Source organism: Carassius auratus, unplaced genomic scaffold (assembly GCF_003368295.1).
Source record: "Carassius auratus strain Wakin unplaced genomic scaffold, ASM336829v1 scaf_tig00007684, whole genome shotgun sequence".
Classification (NCBI taxonomy): Eukaryota; Metazoa; Chordata; class Actinopteri; order Cypriniformes; family Cyprinidae; genus Carassius; species Carassius auratus.
Genome location: NW_020523868.1, coordinates 64,297 through 82,500, shown reverse-complemented (window position 1 = coordinate 82,500; position 18,204 = coordinate 64,297). Strand labels below are relative to the sequence as shown.

The following is an 18,204-nucleotide window of genomic DNA, read 5'->3' as shown; positions in this document are numbered from 1 at the left end:
TCCATCTCGTTGTTCTTTATCCATTTCTTTGTCTGTTAGCACTCGTCTTCCTCCTGCCATGTCCACTTCTTTGCCATGTAATCCATCCATTTTTCAAACAAAAGAAAAATTTCTCCCCAGACAGCAAACTGCTGCTGGGAAGTATAAAAACTATAACAAACAAAAATCAATAAGTTGCAAAAGAAATAAATCTTTACGCAGATAAAACAAAACAAAAAACACAAGGTGAGCCTCTCTCACCTACTGCCTACTACAAACTGCCAACTCACTTCCTGTGTGGCTCACTAGCGTTGCCAGGTTGGTTTGGCCGTAAGCGAAGTCTGTTGCAAAGAGAGGGCTATTTAAAGACCAGCCAATCTTATCGCCAGTACATTATATAAGTACGAAAGAAAGCCCAAAAGCTTAAAGCACCTGGTATTCCTAGGCAGTCTCTCATCAAAGTACTAATCAGACCTAAACCTGCTAAGATTCAGAGATCGGGCATTGACTTTTTTTTTTTTTTTTTATGAAAGATTATTATATAATTCGTGAAATTTTCCAAAAAGATTAAAGCACCTGGTATTCCCAGGCTGTCTCCCATCCATGTACTAACCAGGCTCAAACCTGCAAATATTCAGAGATCGGGCATTGACTTTTTTTTGGCAAAATTATTATATACTAAGTGAAAAATGTCCAAAAAGCTTACAGCACCTGGTATTCAATCAATCAATCAATCACCTTTATTTATATAGTGCTTTAAACAAAATACATTGCGTCAAAGCACTGAACAACATTCATTAGGAAAACAGTGTCTCAATAATGCAAAATTATAATTAAAGGCAGTATATTCCCAGGCAGTCTCCCACCCATGTACTAAACAGGCCCAAACCTGCTAATATTCAGAGATCAGGCACTGACTCTATTTTTTGGCAAAATTATTATATACTAAGTGAAAAATGTCCAAAAAGCTTACAGCACCTGGTATTCCCAGGCGGTCTCCCATCCAAGTACTAACCAGGCCCAAACCTGCTTAGCTTCCGAGATCAGACGAGATCGGGCATAGCCAGGTTGGTATGGCCGTAAGCGAAGTCTGCTGCAAAGAGAGGGCTATTTAAAGAACAGCCAATCTTATCGCCAGTACATTATATAAGTAGGAAAGAAAACCCAAAAGCTTAAAGCACCTGGTATTCCTAGGCAGTCTCTCAAAAAGGACATTATATGGATGAAATTGAAAAAAATATGTTGAATGTTGTATCAGAATTGTATAAAGAAGTTTTAAGAGCGTGGAAAGAATATTTATTGACAGTTGTATACAAACCAGAAGGGATGGAGGAGCTTTTAAATCAACCATTATTTTTTTAATTCAAATATTGTATATGAAAATAATGAAATATATTTTAAGACATGGATTAAAGCAGGAATAAATAAAGTCAAAGGTGTTTTATATGAGGTAAAAGAAGGTTTTCAGTCATGTTCTTTAAAAAAAGATATATACATTTTTTAGAAAAAAGGTTTTTGCTAAAACAATAGCAAATGGTTTTTGGAATAGACTATTTCCAGGGACGGAATCTGAAAACATTTGGGAGAATTTAAGAATAGGTTATATGGATCCAATAATTGAGAATTTTAATTTTCTTTTAAGACAATGTAATTTATACAAAAATGAGATTATGTAAAATGGGTTTTGAACAAAATGCAAGATGTGATCTATGTGAAAAAGAAGATGAAGGTCTTTTACATTTGTTTTTATTTTGTTCTGAACTAGAAGATTTTGTGAGCACTCAAAAAAATTACTCTTTAAACTTACTTAAATCAATTATGGACAGTGGTTCCACACAACCAAATTGTGTTTTGATAACATTAATGGAATTTTTTTAATCTATGCAAACTCCTTGTGTTGTGACAACACAACTGAATGAGGTAGAATCTATGTGAAATAGTAATGTCCAACCAACTCAATTTATTCACTTTGCTTCAACTTAGTATAGTATAGTATAGATGGTAAGACAAGATGGCGCCGGTGTGTCTGGCTCGCCGTCTTACTCTGGCAGTCTTCGTTTTGTTTGTATGGTTTGTGCTATCTGTCCCAAAGACCATTCATTCTCTGTTGGTGTATGATCGTCAAGAGTTACTTAAAATCAAAAGTACGGTGGACTTTACTGAAAACTATTCCCAGGGTGGTTCAAAAACATTTCCCCCTCCACTTTTGGCGGATGTCCCATCTTATTTGATCTGCATCGAGGGTCCATCTCCCCGGAGACGCAGATGTAGAGGGGCGCGTAGCAGTTGGCTAGTTCGGATTAAGGAATGGCTGGCTTCACCCTTTAAGTTGTTGCCGGCGACACGGGAATGTCACCGATGTTTTCAACGCCTTGTCGCTCGTCGCGGCCTTGTTCTAACTAGCAGCTGGTTGATACCTGTTGTAGGATTGTACAAGGAGCGAAATGGTCTGCGCATCTGCGCATCTCGTTCCCGAAGTCCTGGTGGAAGTAACTACAGCAACCTTCGGCCGCTGTGCCGGTCAGCTCATGCGGCTGACATCTCGATTCTATCAACCAAATGTGCACTGATAAATGCAAGGTCGGTAATGAACAAAACTTTCATTCTTAAGGACTTCTTCATCACACAAGCTGTGGATGTACTGTTTTTAACAGAAACATGGATTGCTGTGGGTGAGTCAGATGCTTTTACAGACCTCTTACCTCCTGACTGTACTTTTTTAAATTCCCCAAGGACCACTGGACGTGGGGGAGGAATAGCGACTCTCTTAAAGAGCAGCTTACATTGTAAGCCTTTGGCACCATCTCTTTTCTCATGATTTGAATTGAGCCTGTTTGTTTTAGACCGTTTGGATCCCGTACTGTGCGCGTTGATATATCGCCTGCCGAAATATAACAAACATTTTATAAAAGAGTTCTCGGACTTCTTGGCCAGTATTATGACAGACTATGACAGAGTTCTAATTGTTGGTGATTTTAATGTACATGTTTGTTGTCCCTCCAAACCACTTACAAAGGATTTTTTTAGATATAATTGATACTTTTAACTTTTTTCAACATGTCAGCGGACCCACTCAGGAACAGGGACACACGTTAGATCTTGTTTTATCCTATGGTCTGCCCATTTTGAATATTCAGACACAGGATGCTATATTTTCTGATCACATGCCGGTTTTATTCGATTTTAACTTGTCATGTCTTAAATCTAAATCAAATACCCCTGCACGCCTAGGTCGTTTGTTTAAGCCGACCACTGCTGCTCAGTTTTCTTGTCTTTTTCAAAAATCGTCTCAGCTTGATACTGGTATCGTAGAAGACACAGAGAAATTAACTTCTTCCTTTCTCTCCACATGTGCTAGCATTCTTTACATTGCTTCTCCTTTAAAAGTTTTGCGCCCCAGACCTAAATTTGAGCCATGGTTCAATGACACTACCCGTGCAGCAAGGAGAGAGTGCAGGAGAGCAGAGCGTCGGTGGAAGAAAGACAAGCTTCATGTCTTTTATGAAATTTTAAAGGAAAGCTGGAGAAGGTATCAAAAAATAGTAAAAGCAGAAAAAAATAGATATCTAAAAGAAAAAATTATCCAAAATTTAAATAAACCATGTGTCCTTTTTAAAAGTATTGACTCAATTTTAAATTCACCCCAATCCTCTTGTTTAGAATCTTGTTCTGAAGTATGAGAATTTTCTACACTATTTTTTTAGACAAGATTGCCTCCATTATAGCTCCTATTTCCCCACCTGTATCTGACCCATCTGAAATGCTGACCTGTTTAACAGTGTTTGACCAGTTTGAGCCTGTGTCACTATCTTGCCTCAGTCAATTAATTCTGCAGCTCAATCCTTCAGTATGTCCAACGGACATTGTCCCCCTTGCCTTTTTAAGGAGGTCTGGACCACTATAGGGCCAAATGTCCAAAACATTATTAACAGCAGTTTGATTTCAGAAATAGTTCCTGCGTACTGCAAGGAGGCAACTGTTGTACCTCTAATTAAAAAGAAAAATCTGGACACTACTATTTTAGCTAACTACCGACCGATATCAAAGCTTCCTTTTATTTCTAAAATCTTAGAAAAAATTGTTTTTGCACAACTACAATCCTATTTAGATACAAATGGTATTTTAGAAATTTTTCAATCTGGTTTTAAAGCTTTTCATAGTACCGAGACTGCACTTTTAAGAGTTTTTAATGATCTTTTATTAACTACTGACCGTGGAGACTCCGTTATTCTTGTGCTTTTAGACCTTACTGTTGCTTTCGACAAAATTGATCACGCTATTCTTATCTCTCGATTAGAGAACTGTGTAGGCATCCGAGATACTGCCCTGCAGTGGTTCAGATCATATTTATCTGACCGATCGTTTTCTGTAAAACTTGGTGACTCTACATCATCTATCGCCCCCCTTCTCTGTGGAGTCCCTCAAGGTTCAGTTCTTGGAACACTAATGTTTTCATTGTACCTTCTCCCTCTTGGAAATATTTTTAAAATACATGGTATTTCTTACCATTTTTATGCGGATGACTCGCAAATCTATTTACCACTGAGAAGAGATGCAAACGGTTCTCTGACTCAGTTACTTGAATGTCTCAAGGATATTAAAACCTGGATGTCTTTTAATATTTTAAATTTAAATGAAGAAAAAACTGAGATCATTGTGTTTGGACCCAGCCGGGATTGTGACTCTACTCCCGTAAACCTTGGGTCCCTGCAGAAATATGTAAAGCCAGTAGTGACAAACTTAGGCATTAAAATGGATAGTGAATTTAAGCTTGACAAGCATATAAACAGGGTGGTTAGATCCTGCTTTTATCAATTGAGGCTCTTATCCAAAATTAAACCTGTTTTATCTTTTAATATTTTTGAGCAAGTGATTCATGCTTTTATTTCAACCCGTTTGGACTACTGTAATGCACTTTACATTGGCGTGAACCAAATTTCCCTTTCACGCCTACAGTTGGTCCAAAATACAGCTGCTCGTCTGTTAACAGGAACCCGGAAACAAGAACACAACACTCCTATTTTGGCCTCGCTCCACTGGCTACCTGTATATTTTAGAATACATTTTAAGATTTTAATGTTTGTTTTTAAGTCCCTAAATGGGTTGGCACATCAGTACATCTCAGAGCTCCTGTAAATTTACACCCCGTCAAGGTCACTGAGGTCGGGTGATCAGCTGCAGCTGAATGTGCCCTGGACCAGGTTAAAGACCAGAGGCAACCGCTCTTTTTCAGCAGTTGCTCCCAAATTGTGGAATGATTTACCACTGAATATTAAAGTTGCGCCCGCCCTCCATATTTTTAAATCTCGTTTAAAAACACATTTTTATTCCTTGGCTTTTGACTCACCATAAGAGCTGTCGTGGTCTTCTTTGACGCTGTTACTGTTGATGCTATTTTATTTATGTTGTGTGTTTTTTGTGTTAGATTTTTATCTTTGTAAAGCACTTTGGTAACCTTGCTGTTTGTTTAAATTGTGCTATATAAATAAAGTGGATTTGATTGGATTGGATTGGAACTTAAACTGGTTAAGTTAACTCAACATGTTTTGGTTTATTACAATCTAGCCAAATTTGTTTCACTCTATCAACATAAGGAGGTTTGTTTCAAATTACTAATTTCAATTATGGACAGTGGTTCCACACAATTAGTTCTAGTTACTTTAACACAATATTTTCTATTTAAAGTTACCCCCTTCAACAAAGCATTTTTTGTGTGATTTGTCTTGTAATGAGACAAAAGACAAGATGTCACAAATGATCAAAGTGTATTTGTTAAACAAGCAATAAATAATTACACACAGTAAAATACAGTTTAAACCATTACAAACATTACAAAATTACACAAAATAGCAGAAATATCAAACTACTCATTTTCTAATTGGCATTCATGGGTAACCAATCAAACCGTATTCCAGGAACAGGAACTGGCTCCAGAAATAACTTCTTCAGTATTCCAAATGTGTACCTGAATTCAGGAGGGTTGCTCAAGTTCAGTCCATACAGTATTGTTCAAAATAATAGCAGTACAATGTGACTAACCAGAATAATCAAGGTTTTTCGTATATTTTTTTATTGCTACGTGGCAAACAAGTTACCAATAGGTTCAGTAGATTCTCAGAAAACAAATGAGACCTAGCATTCATGATATGCACGCTCTTAAGGCTGTGCAATTGGGCAATTAGTTGAATTAGTTGAAAGGGGTGTGTTCAAAAAAATAGCAGTGTGGCATTCAATCACTGAGGTCATCAATTTTGTGAAGAAACAGATGTGAATCAGGTGGCCCCTATTTAAGGATGAAGCCAACACTTGTTGAACATGCATTTGAAAGCTGAGGAAAATGGGTCATTCAAGACATTGTTCAGAAGAACAGCGTACTTTGATTAAAAAGTTGATTAGAGAGGGGAAAACCTATAAAGAGGTGCAAAAAATGATAGGCTGTTCAGCTAAAATGCTCTCCAATGCCTTAAAATGGAGAGCAAAACCAGAGAGACGTGGAAGAAAACGGAAGACAACCATCAAAATGGATAGAAGAATAACCAGAATGGCAAAGGCTCAGCCAATGATCACCTCCAGGATGATCAAAGACAGTCTGGAGTTACCTGTAAGTACTGTGACAGTTAGAAGACGTCTGTGTGAAGCTAATCTATTTACAAGAATCCCCCGCAAAGTCCCTTTGTTAAAAAAAAGGCATGTGCAGAAGAGGTTACAATTTGCCAAAGAACACATCAACTGGCCTAAAGAGAAATGGAGGAACATTTTGTGGACTGATGAGAGTAAAATTGTTCTTTTTGGGTCCAAGGGCCACAGGCAGTTTGTGAGACGACCCCCAAACTCTGAATTCAAGCCACAGTACACAGTGAAGACAGTGAAGCATGGAGGTGCAAGCATCATGATATGGGCATGTTTCTCCTACTATGGTGTTGGGCCTATTTATCGCATACCAGGGATCATGGATCAGTTTGCATATGTTAAAATACTTGAAGAGGTCATGTTGCCCTATGCTGAAGAGGACATGCCCTTGAAATGGTTGTTTCAACAAGACAATGACCCAAAACACACTAGTAAACGGGCAAAGTCTTGGTTCCAAACCAACAAAATTAATGTTATGGAGTGGCCAGCCCAATCTCCAGACCTTAATCCAATTGAGAACTTGTGGGGTGATATCAAAAATGCTGTTTCTGAAGCAAAACCAAGAAATGTGAATGAATTGTGGAATGTTGTTAAAGAATCATGGAGTGGAATAACAGCTGAGAGGTGCCACAAGTTGGTTGACTCCATGCCACACAGATGTCAAGCAGTTTTAAAAAACTGTGGTCATACAACTAAATATTAGTTTAGTGATTCACAGGATTGCTAAATCCCAGAAAATGTTTGTACAAAATAGTTTTGAGTTTGTACAGTCAAAGGTAGACACTGCTATTTTTTTGAACACACCCCTTTCAACTAATTGCCCAATTGCACAGCCTTAAGAGCGTGCATATCATGAATGCTGGGTCTTGTTTGTTTTCCGACAATCTACTGAACCTACTGGTAACTTGTTTGCCACGTAGCAATAAAAAATATACTAAAAACCTTGATTATTCTGGTTAGTCACATTGTACTGCTATTATTTTGAACAATACTGTATATTAGTCCCAGCAACATGGTTTTGCAGACTGTAAACTGCTATAGGTCCTGAAGAACTTTATCCTTTAAAACTCCAACTTCTGCTGGACTGTCTTCAATGATGCAGCTTCAAATAGATTCCCACGAGTCTTCTGGATAACCTCCTGACTGCTGGCAACGTCTGTATCCTAGAAGTATTTAAAAGCATGGAGAACTCAAATTCTTGTGTATTAACTTTAACAAATCATTTATTAACCTTGAAAAAAACTCACCATACTGCTAGGGTCTTCATTTGGATACTTCAATTTCATTAGTCTGAAGATGAAAACAACAAAATTTAGCCTATGCAAACTCCTTGTGTTGTGACAACACAACTGTATGAGGTAGAATCTATGTGAAATAGTAATGTCCAACCAAATCAATTTATTCACTTTGCTTCAACTTAAACTGGTTAAGTTAACTCAACATGTTCTGGTTTATTACAATCTAGCCAAATTTGTTTCACTCTATCAACATAAGGAGGTTTGTTTCAAATTACTCATTTCAATTATGGACAGTGGTTCCACACAATTAGTTTTAGTTACTTTAACACAATATTTTCTATTTAAGGTTACTCACTTCAACAAAGCATTTTTTTTTCTAAAATTACATGAAAAAAAGTCAGTCATTCATCTTCTTATGGGAAATACAGGCAAGCAGTCAAGATGGGATTCTAACAACCAGTTTGGCAAAGATTGTTGATTCTGATGGGCTTAAGGTAATTCTGGATGTCTCAAATTCAGCACAAATCTGTAAACATATGAAGTGCAATGAAAAAAAAAAAAGGTTTAACAGCAAAAACCAATTCAATGATCAATATATTAAGTGATTTATTTGTGTGAGTGATGAATAGTGTCATGTTTACCATTCCAAAAGGGTGAACCTGATTACATATCTGGAGCATATGTATAATGTGAACAGCTCAGAGTAGTGTCCGGTTTAAAGTCATTGTATGACCACACCGCCATGTTCATAAACAAAGCTTCAAATACTTTCACTGTGCTGAGCCAGGGCTCTCCAAAATCGGTCTACATTTCATGGTTAGACATTTATTGATTATTTAGCTTTTGCAATTACTTAAAATATACATATTCTGACAAATAAAGGTAATTACTTCCACTTTTGAAAGTCATTATGTATTACTAGTATACAATTAATTTATACAAATATATATATTTTGCACACAAAATGAGATAAGAGAGAAACTCCTATTCGCCATTTGATTAGTTATATGAGGAAGTAGCTGAATGACGAATCATTCTGTCTCTTAACATCTCTTATTGTAAGCCATATGTATAATAAAAGTAAAGGTAAGTTATAGGACGTTTTATTTTTGGATAAACATTTTACTAATAAATACAATCTCTCTTAGAATACCTTATTGGGTTATGATATTTAAAACAGTTTGGTTTGATCTAGCGCAGAACTAAAACTTTAATTAAATATTTTCCACAATTATAAAATAATTTTATGATTAGCTAGCTCCACACCGGAGAGCTGCTTTATAACAGGAAATCAAGTTATAATTCTAGCGACATTGACTCTGTATTTTCATGTTTAATATTGAAAAGCTATCTATTGCATAAGGACTGTTATATAAATAAACGTGACTGGACTTTTCTTTACAGGAGTGCCTGGACTCTGGAGAACCTCAGAGTTCGTGCAAACATCCACATCGCTGTAATCAAATATGTTCTTAAGAGCTGCTTTTACATTGCGGTCAGTTTTTGTTGAGTTCATGCAGTTATTGAGAGGAAGGCGTGCAGTATATATTTACATATTCATCCAAGGTTCAGATCGGCTCGGTTTGCCTCAAACTGAAGTGCTATTCTTTTCAATTGAATCAGGAGAGTGTATTACAATCTTGCGCTATAGCGCCACACTGGTCAAACTGCATTATTGGAGGCTTTCACATTAGGCATACAAGATCAAACCACTAATGTTACTCAAAAACATTTGCCGGCTTTTTTTTATTTTTTATTGTCGACATTATCGATAATGTCGAGTAATTGTTTCAGCCCTAGTGTAACATTATATATATATATATACACTCAAGTCAATACTTTACAGAGAGTCGTGCACTTTCACATCTCCCAACCGCTCAAAATCATCTATTAACGGTGCAGTAAACCGATTACACAATACAAGACTGCAAAACAAAAGCTCCCCAAAACAGGAACTCTAAGAGAAATTAAAGACTTTGAGTTAACACAAGAAAAACTTTAGATTTTCTTACCTGACTGGAACCTCTTGCTCTCCTTTGCGCCGTCATCAAATGCGTTGGAAATCGTCACTTCCGGGTTTTTTTTCATTACGAAATTAAACACTTTACGTTAGTTTAACGATTGATAATTAAGTAAAATTGAAAATGAAACAGTTTAAGTTGATTAAGCACAATACAACTGTGTTTTGGCGGAAAACTAAATATATGTGTGTCTTTTTAACAAAACATGTCTGTGTAAAACGAACAGTGCCACAAATCCATTTTTTTGAGTGAGGAAATGTAAAATGTTTGAAGAAATTTTTGGGGGACAAATTGAAAGACAATTGGAATGGAATAATTTTTTTTTTACTTGGTATAAAAGGGAAAGGGAAAGAAATGTATGTAGTAAATTTCATAGCAAGATATGCAAGATGGGGTAGACGTAATGTAATGAGAGAAAAAAGTTGCAATATTAATATGGCTTTTTTTTTTTGAAGAAAGTTTGAGGGACATATACATACTTTATATAATTATTTCAAGATGAGAAGTTTTATAAAATCCTCACAGGAAGGGTACAAGAATATTGGAATGGTTTCAAGAATATAACATAAATCTGCCAAAAGAATTTCAGTGAGTTATTAAAGGTGTTTGTAAATGAAATAAGGAATGAGAGAGAATTAATATATAAATGTGGAAATGTAAACTTTTTTTCTGTTTGACAATTTGTAGTTATACATTGTTTTTTATATAAAAAAAAAAAAAAAAGCTATGCCCTATCTCGTCTGATCTCGGAAGTTGAGCAGGTTTGGGCCTGGTTAGTACTTGGATGGGAGACCGCCTGGTGCTGTAAACTTTTTGGAAATTTTTCACTAATTATATAATAATTTTGGCAATAAAAAAAAAAAAAAAAAAAGCGTTGATGCCCGACCTCTCAATCTTAGCATATTTGGTTCTGGTTACTTCTTAGGTGGGAGACTGCCTGGAAATGACAGGTGCTGTAAGATTTTGGGTTTTCTTCTGTACTTATATAATGTACTGGAGATTAGAGTGGCTGTTCTTAAAATAGCCCTCTCTTTGCAGCAGGTTTTGCTTACGGCCATACCAACCTGAGGGCGCTAGTGAATAACTGGTGAACAGGAAGTGTTTGGCTGCAGTGGCCCTTACGAAAATTAACCATGGTTTTACTACGAATAAAACCAAAAAACCATGGTTACTGTAGTTTAACCATTTTAACCACAAATTAACCATGGTTTTGCTATATTAACCATAGTTTAACCATGGTATTTGTAGTAAATCTGTGGTTTTACAAATGGCAGTCAATACGCCAAAAAACCATGGGTTACTACAGTTTTACTATAATAAAACCATGGTTATTTTTCGTAAGGGGGGTGAGGGAGGCTCACAAAAACTTTTTTGTAAAAATAAGAGGGAAGGCTGGAATGATTAGAGAAATGAGGAAAAAATGGTGTAGTGGTGGAAACGAATGAGTAAATATTAAAAGAAATAAAAGCATACTATGAGAACCTGTTTAGTACTGAGGGGTTGAGGAAAGAAGAGAAACTGGAGTTACTGAAGCGAATCAAAACAACAATAGGAGAAGTAGACAAAAAAAAAGAGTGTGATGAAGAGATAAGAGAAGAGCAGCTAAAAAGAGCAATAAGTGAATGAAACAAAAAGAAAAGTCCAGGTATAGATGGTTTGGGGAGTGAATTTTATATAGTTTTTAAAGATTCTTTAACTAGCATTATAAAAGAAGTATATGTAGAGGTGTTTAAGAAAGGAGAATTAAATCATTTTTTATTTGGTTTTGAATATAATTTAATGAAATGGATTAGGATTTTATACAAAGGAGCAATAACAGAAATTTAATGTAATGGGTTTTTAAACAGTGTTTTAAAATTACTAGATCAATAAGACAAGGATATCCGTTGTCAGCTCTTTTATATTCTTTAGTTGCGGAACCTTTGGGATTGGCTGTAATACATGAAGAGGGGATAAAAGGGATAGGCATCAAGGGAGGGGAAAGTAAAAAAATTCAGTATGCAGATGACAACGTTATCGTTAAAAGATCTGAAGTGTGTTGAAAATGCAATGCAAATTGTACAAACGTATTGTAGGGGATCAGGAGCTAAAGTAAATGAGGACAAAACGCTGTATATGAGATTTGGAGGGGCACCAGTTTTAACAGAAAATTTTACCTTTAAGGAAACTAAAGAAATGAAGATTTTAGGTATTTTAATGGGGAAGGATGAAAAGAAAGCAGAAGAAACTATGTGGAAAGAAGCTTTAGGAGGAAATGAAAGAAGATTGAATTTATGGACAATGAGAATGGTAACTTTGAAAGGGAAGGTTTTAGTTCTTAATGTTTTAATGGTTTCTAAATTGTGGTATATTTTATGTGTCATCAATGCCATTGTGGGTAGAAAAAAGGCTGAAAAATGTAGTAAAAATGTACTTGGATGAAGAAATCGAAGTGGCATGGAAGAGAACAATGGGGCATTTTTTAAGTAAGTGTAGTAATTCTAATTTTAGTATTTTATTAGGAACAAAGCAGTGTTCACAGATGTGATTTTAAACAAAATTGGGATGGAGGAAAGTGCCACATGTAAAGTATGCCAAGATGCAGATGAAGGGTTTTTACACTTGTTTTTATATTGTGATGAGCTGAAAGTTTTTAATGAGAGATGTAAAAACATTTTAATTTTGAGAGGGGTTGAAATTGGGAAATTTGAGTGGGAAAAGGTGTTCATGTTAGGAATTAATGAAAATTGTAAAAACAAGAAGATCATTAATTTACTTGTGATGTTGATGAAAAGTGTGGTATGGGAAAGAAGAGTAGTGGTGAAAAAGGAACATGTTTTAACTGATGTGTGGAAAATGTTTAGGAGAAAAGTTGAGAAATGTGTTGAATGTCTGTTTTATTATTTTAAGTTGGAGGGAATAATGGATTTTTTTTATTATGTTTTTACTCAGGAGGTCTTAAAGGTTTTAAATGACCTTGGGATGGAATTATATTTTCAGATTTTCTTTGTATATTAATAATTGATATGTATTTGTGAATTGATTAATTTCTTTAATAATAAAAAGGCTATGCCCGATCTCGTCTGATCTCGGAAGCTAAGCAGGTTTGGGCCTGGTTAGTACTTGGATGGGATACCGCCTGGGAATACCAGGTGCTGTAAGCTTTTGAGTTTTCTTCCGAACTTATATAATGAACTGGAGATTAGAGTGGCTGATCTTAAAATAGCCCTCTCTTTGCAGCAGTTTTCACTTACGGCCATACCAACCTGACTATGCCCGATCTCGTCTGATCTCGGAAGCTAAGCAGGTTTGATATTACCATAGGCCACGGGATAATATTTTGTCCAGAATTGATAAAATACCCTAACCTCAATTTATCGGTGGACAAATAGTTGATAAAGTGTTAAATATTAATTCTGAATAATTTGCATACTAATTATGTTCTTATTCACTGTAATTAAATGCCCTTTGAGCTATATTGATCTTAATTCCCTTATTAATCTTAAATTTTATTGTGGAGAATGCAGGCAGTTTAAACAAATTTTTAAGCACAAAACAAGTAATTTGTGATTGTTTCTAATCTATTGGTCCGGAAAGATAGATTAGAGACACAGGAAAACAAGTGTTTTTATTGTTGATGTGTAACGTTAAGAGCGCATAACAGGGCGTTGTGTGAATGAATGGAAATCTAAACTCACATTTGGTTTGTATAGGTGTTTTGTTGTTATTGTTGAAACTGCAGTAAACTAATTTAAGATTGCCTGTTTAGATGAAAGAGTCGCTATATAGCGCACCAGGACAGAAGTGAGTGTGTTCCTCACTTTCTTCCTAAAGAAAGTCGACATACAGCGCACCAGGACAGAATTGAGCGTGTTCGTCACCTCTTCCTAAAAGGCCTTGTAATAGCTAGATTGATTTATGCGTGTTCCAATGTTAAATCAACTAAGCTGTCTCCCTAGGTTGACATTAGATTAGCTAACTAATGTACCTGTTTGTATCGACTTAGTAGTGAAACACTAGATGTGTTCGAGTCCAATTTGAATGGGAGCATTTTGTTAATCTTGATCAAGTAATTTATGCAGTAAATCCTGCATGCTATGTTGCGTGTCCACAGAAACTGACACGAAGAATTCCGATCCGCAGAACATTATTGTTTTAACCGTAGTGCATCTGCAGTGCACGAAATATTTTGCCTCACTCACAAAGAGCTGAGATTTATTGAGCGCTATATCGTTAAGAATAAGCGGCCATTGTTTCTGTAATACTGAAACGCGCCGCCATTTCATGTAATGTTTTGGACTTTGTCTGCAAGCAGACATTCCCAAGTGCGTCTTGAACTGTATTACTGTATATACTGCTGTGCATCACCATAGTAACAGCTGTGACACGGAAGTTTGAAAAGATTTTCCAGTTGACCCACAAGTGCACATGCGGGCACTGTTGTAAACAACTCGGGTATTTACGGAAGTCTATGCTAAAGCCTTAGCCTCGTAGGTTAGCACAAGCATTGGTGTGGCTCGCTGAAGCTGGATGCAGTGTGTTTTGTAGTGGTGTTGGAATGATTTAACCTTTTCACAACTCTTACACACTCTAACAACCTGTGAACATTCCCATCTTACGTTTTAACAAACAAACATAACCCCAGGTATTTATTCAATACATTGGCTAAATTAATGAAAAATAAAGCCTCAACAAGTGTTGACATTTCCCAACACCACAGCAGTAATGACTTTATGAACTACTTCTAAAATCGATACTATTAGAGATAAAATTACAATCATTCAGCCGTCAGCTACAGTATCGCATCACACATTGCACTATAGACTCCCTGAGTAACAGTTATACTCATTCTCTACTATAGGAGGGGAAGAATTGTATAAACTTGTTAAATCATCTAAACCAACAACATGTATATTAGACCCTATACCATCTAAGCTCCTAAAAGAGGTGCTTCCAGAAGTCATAGATCCTCTTCTGACTATTATTAATCCTCATTGTCATTAGGATATGTCCCCAACACCTTCAAACTGGCTGTTGTTAAGCCTCTCATCAAAAAAAAAAAAAACACAACTTTACCCCAAAGAACTAAGTTAATTATAGACCAATCTCGAATCTCCCTTTTCTATCCAAGATACTAGAAAAGGTGGTATCCTCACAGTTATATTCCTTCTTAGAGTAAAATAGTATATGTGAGGATTTCCAGTCAGGATTTAGACCGTATCATAGTACGGAGACTGCTCTCCTTAGAGTTACAAATGATCTGCTCTTATCATCTGATCGTGGATGTTTTTCTCTATTAGTTTTATTGGATCTTAGTGCTGCAATTGACACAATTGACCACAACATTCTTTTGCATAGACTTGAACACTTTGTTGGCATTAATGGAAGTGCATTAGCATGGTTTAAATCTTACTTATATGACCGCCATCATTTCGTAGCGGTGAATGAAGATGTATCATATTAATCACTAGTGCAGTATGGGGTACCTCAAGGCTCAGTACTAGGGCCGCTACTCTTCACGCTTTATATGTTACCCTTTGGAGACATCATCAGGAAACATGGTGTTAGCTTTCACTGTTATGTTGATGATACTCAGCTCTATATTTCTTCGCGGCCGGTGAAAAACACCGATTTGAAACACTAATGGAATGCATAGTCGATATAAAAAACTGGATGACGAGTTATTTCTTAGTGCTAAATTTTGAAAAAACAGAGATGTTAATTATAGGACTTAAAAACTCTGCTTGTAATAACCTAGAAAACAGTCTAAGACTTGATGGTTGCTCTGTCAATTCTTCGTCATCAGTTAGGAACCTAGGTGTGCTATTTGATCGCAATCTTTCCTTAGAAAGCCACGCTTCTAGCATTTGTAAAACTGGATTTTTTCCATCTCAAAAATATATCTAAATTACGGCCTATGCTCTCAATGTGAAATGCAGAAATGTTAATCCATGCATTTATGACCTCAAGGTTAGATTATTGTAATGCTTTATTGTGTGGTTGTTCTGCACGCTTAGTAAACAAACTACAGCTAGTCCAAAATGCAGCAGCAAGAGTTCTTACTAGAACAAGGAAGTATGACCATATTAGCCTGGTCCTGTCAACACTGCACTTGCTCCCTATCAAACATTGTATAGATTTTAAAATATTGCTCATTACTTATAAAGCCCTGAATGGTTTAGCACATCAGTATTTGAATGATCTCCTTTTACATTATAATCCTCTACGTCGGCTTCATTCTCAGAACTCAGGCAATTTGATAATACCTAGAATATCAAAATCAACTGCGGGCGACAGATCCTTTTCCTATTTGGCACCTAAACTCTGGAATAACCTACCTAACATTGTTCAGGAGGCAGACACACTCTTGCAGTTTAAATCTAGATTAAAGACCCATCTCTATAGCCTGGCTTACACATAACATACAGTACTAATATGCTTTTAATATCCAAATATGTTAAAGAAGTTTTAGGCTGCATTAATTAGGTAAACCGGAACTGGGAACACTTCCCATAACACCCTATGTACTTGCTACATCATTAGAAGAATGGCATCTACGCTAATATTTGTCTGTTTCTCTCTTATTCCGAGGTCACCGTAGCCACCAGTCTGTATCCAGATCAAAGGGTCACTGCAGTCACCCGGATCCAGTACGTATCCAGACCAGATGGTGGATCAGCACCTAGAAAGGACCTTTACTGCCCTGAAAGACAGTGGAGACAGGACAACTAGAGCCCCAGATACAGATCCCCTGTAAAGACCTTGTCTCAGAGGACCACCAGGACAAGACCACAGGAAACCGATGATTCTTCTGCACAATCTGACTTTGCTGCAGCCTTGAATTGAACTACTGGTTTCGTCTGGTCAGAGGAGAACTGGCCCCCCAAATGAGCCTGGTTTCTCCCAAGGTTTTTTTCTCCATTCTGTCACCGATGGTGTTTCGGTTCCTTGCCGCTGTCGCCTCTGGCTTGCTTAGTTGGGGTCACTTCATCTACAGCAATATCGTTGACATGATTGCAAATAAATGCACAGACACTATTTTACTGAACAGAGATGACATCACTAAATTCAATGATGAACTGCCTTTAACTATCATTTTGCTTTATTGACACACTGTTTTCCTAATGAATGTTGTTCAGTTGTTTTGACGCAATGTATTTCGTTTAAAACGCTATATAAATAAAGGTGTCTTGACTATGTAAAAGAAGAATACGACTCAATCAGAGAGGAACTCAAGCACGCTTATTAGCTCCACCCTGAGCCAACCAGGACAAGGCATCCCTCTGGTTTCACCCCTGACCAGCAGAGCTGCGTCCCCTATCCTGGGATTGCCACGTCAAAGAGAAAGTGAAGAATCACCACCAAAGCCCTATTCAGCTGTCATGGAGGAGCGCTACCCTGCTGACAAGAGAAGGGGGCCTCTCCGAACCGACTATGAAGCTGCACATTGCCTGGAACCCAAAAACCTTGACAAACTGGCCAGGAACATCAAATTAAAATGTGGCAGGAAGTCAAGATGTCCAAGCCTACCTGCAAGAAATTGACTTCCACTTGGAAATGAGGTCCAACGTGACAGACAGAGACAGACTCTATTTGTTTCGAACAACATCCAGTCCTGAGGTGTGAAGTTTTTTGGATAGACAACCTACACACACCAAGTCAGACTTCCACCTCCTCCGAGAAGCCCTAATTAAAGAATTTGCAAATCCAGAGGCAGACCAAGGACTGATGGCCCGCACTAGAAACCAAATAAAGCTGGCATGAGACACCCCAAGCCTTTTATAACAGACTCAGACGAGCGTACTTTGGTGCATGCACTGAACCCAACATGGAGGAGGACTTAAACTTAGAAACCCTCTTCCTGAGAAACCTCCACCCTGGAGTAAGCCCGCACCTAGGCGTCATGGCGTGCCCTCGCACCATGACTACACAACAGTTGAGGGATTTGGCCCACAAACCCTATGGCAAACAAAAGATGGCCTCAGAAATGGGAACCAAAATACCAGCAGTTTGTGATTTCAACATCAAGGATTAGCTCTAGAGGGCACCCAGCATTACGAAAGCTCCAAACTGCCACCTAAAGAACAAAGACGATCCTCCTTCAGAAAAGAATGGGACTCAGTGTCAGACCCAAACAACCAAACCATCACTGGCACAAGGAACGAGACCTGTCACACATGTCTGGACACCACTGGGAGGAATCATAGGACCAGTCATGGCCGCAAGAAAACCGCTGGGATAATTCATGGAACCAGACACGGTCGTATGGAAACCCAAGAGGAAAAGGTTCATGGGAGGCCAAATGGACCTCTAAAGGAAAGCGACACACACCCCCAAGAGCAACTAGCCTAAGGGGT

General features: G+C 37.3%; 1 non-coding gene across 1 annotated transcript; it reads right to left on the bottom strand.

The window, feature by feature from the left end:
- Positions 1-945: 945 nt before the first annotated feature.
- LOC113071561 (5S ribosomal RNA) lies at positions 946-1,064 on the bottom strand. Its single transcript, XR_003280120.1, has one exon. It is a non-coding gene; the product is annotated as a 5S ribosomal RNA (ribosomal RNA).
- Positions 1,065-18,204: the final 17,140 nt, after the last annotated feature.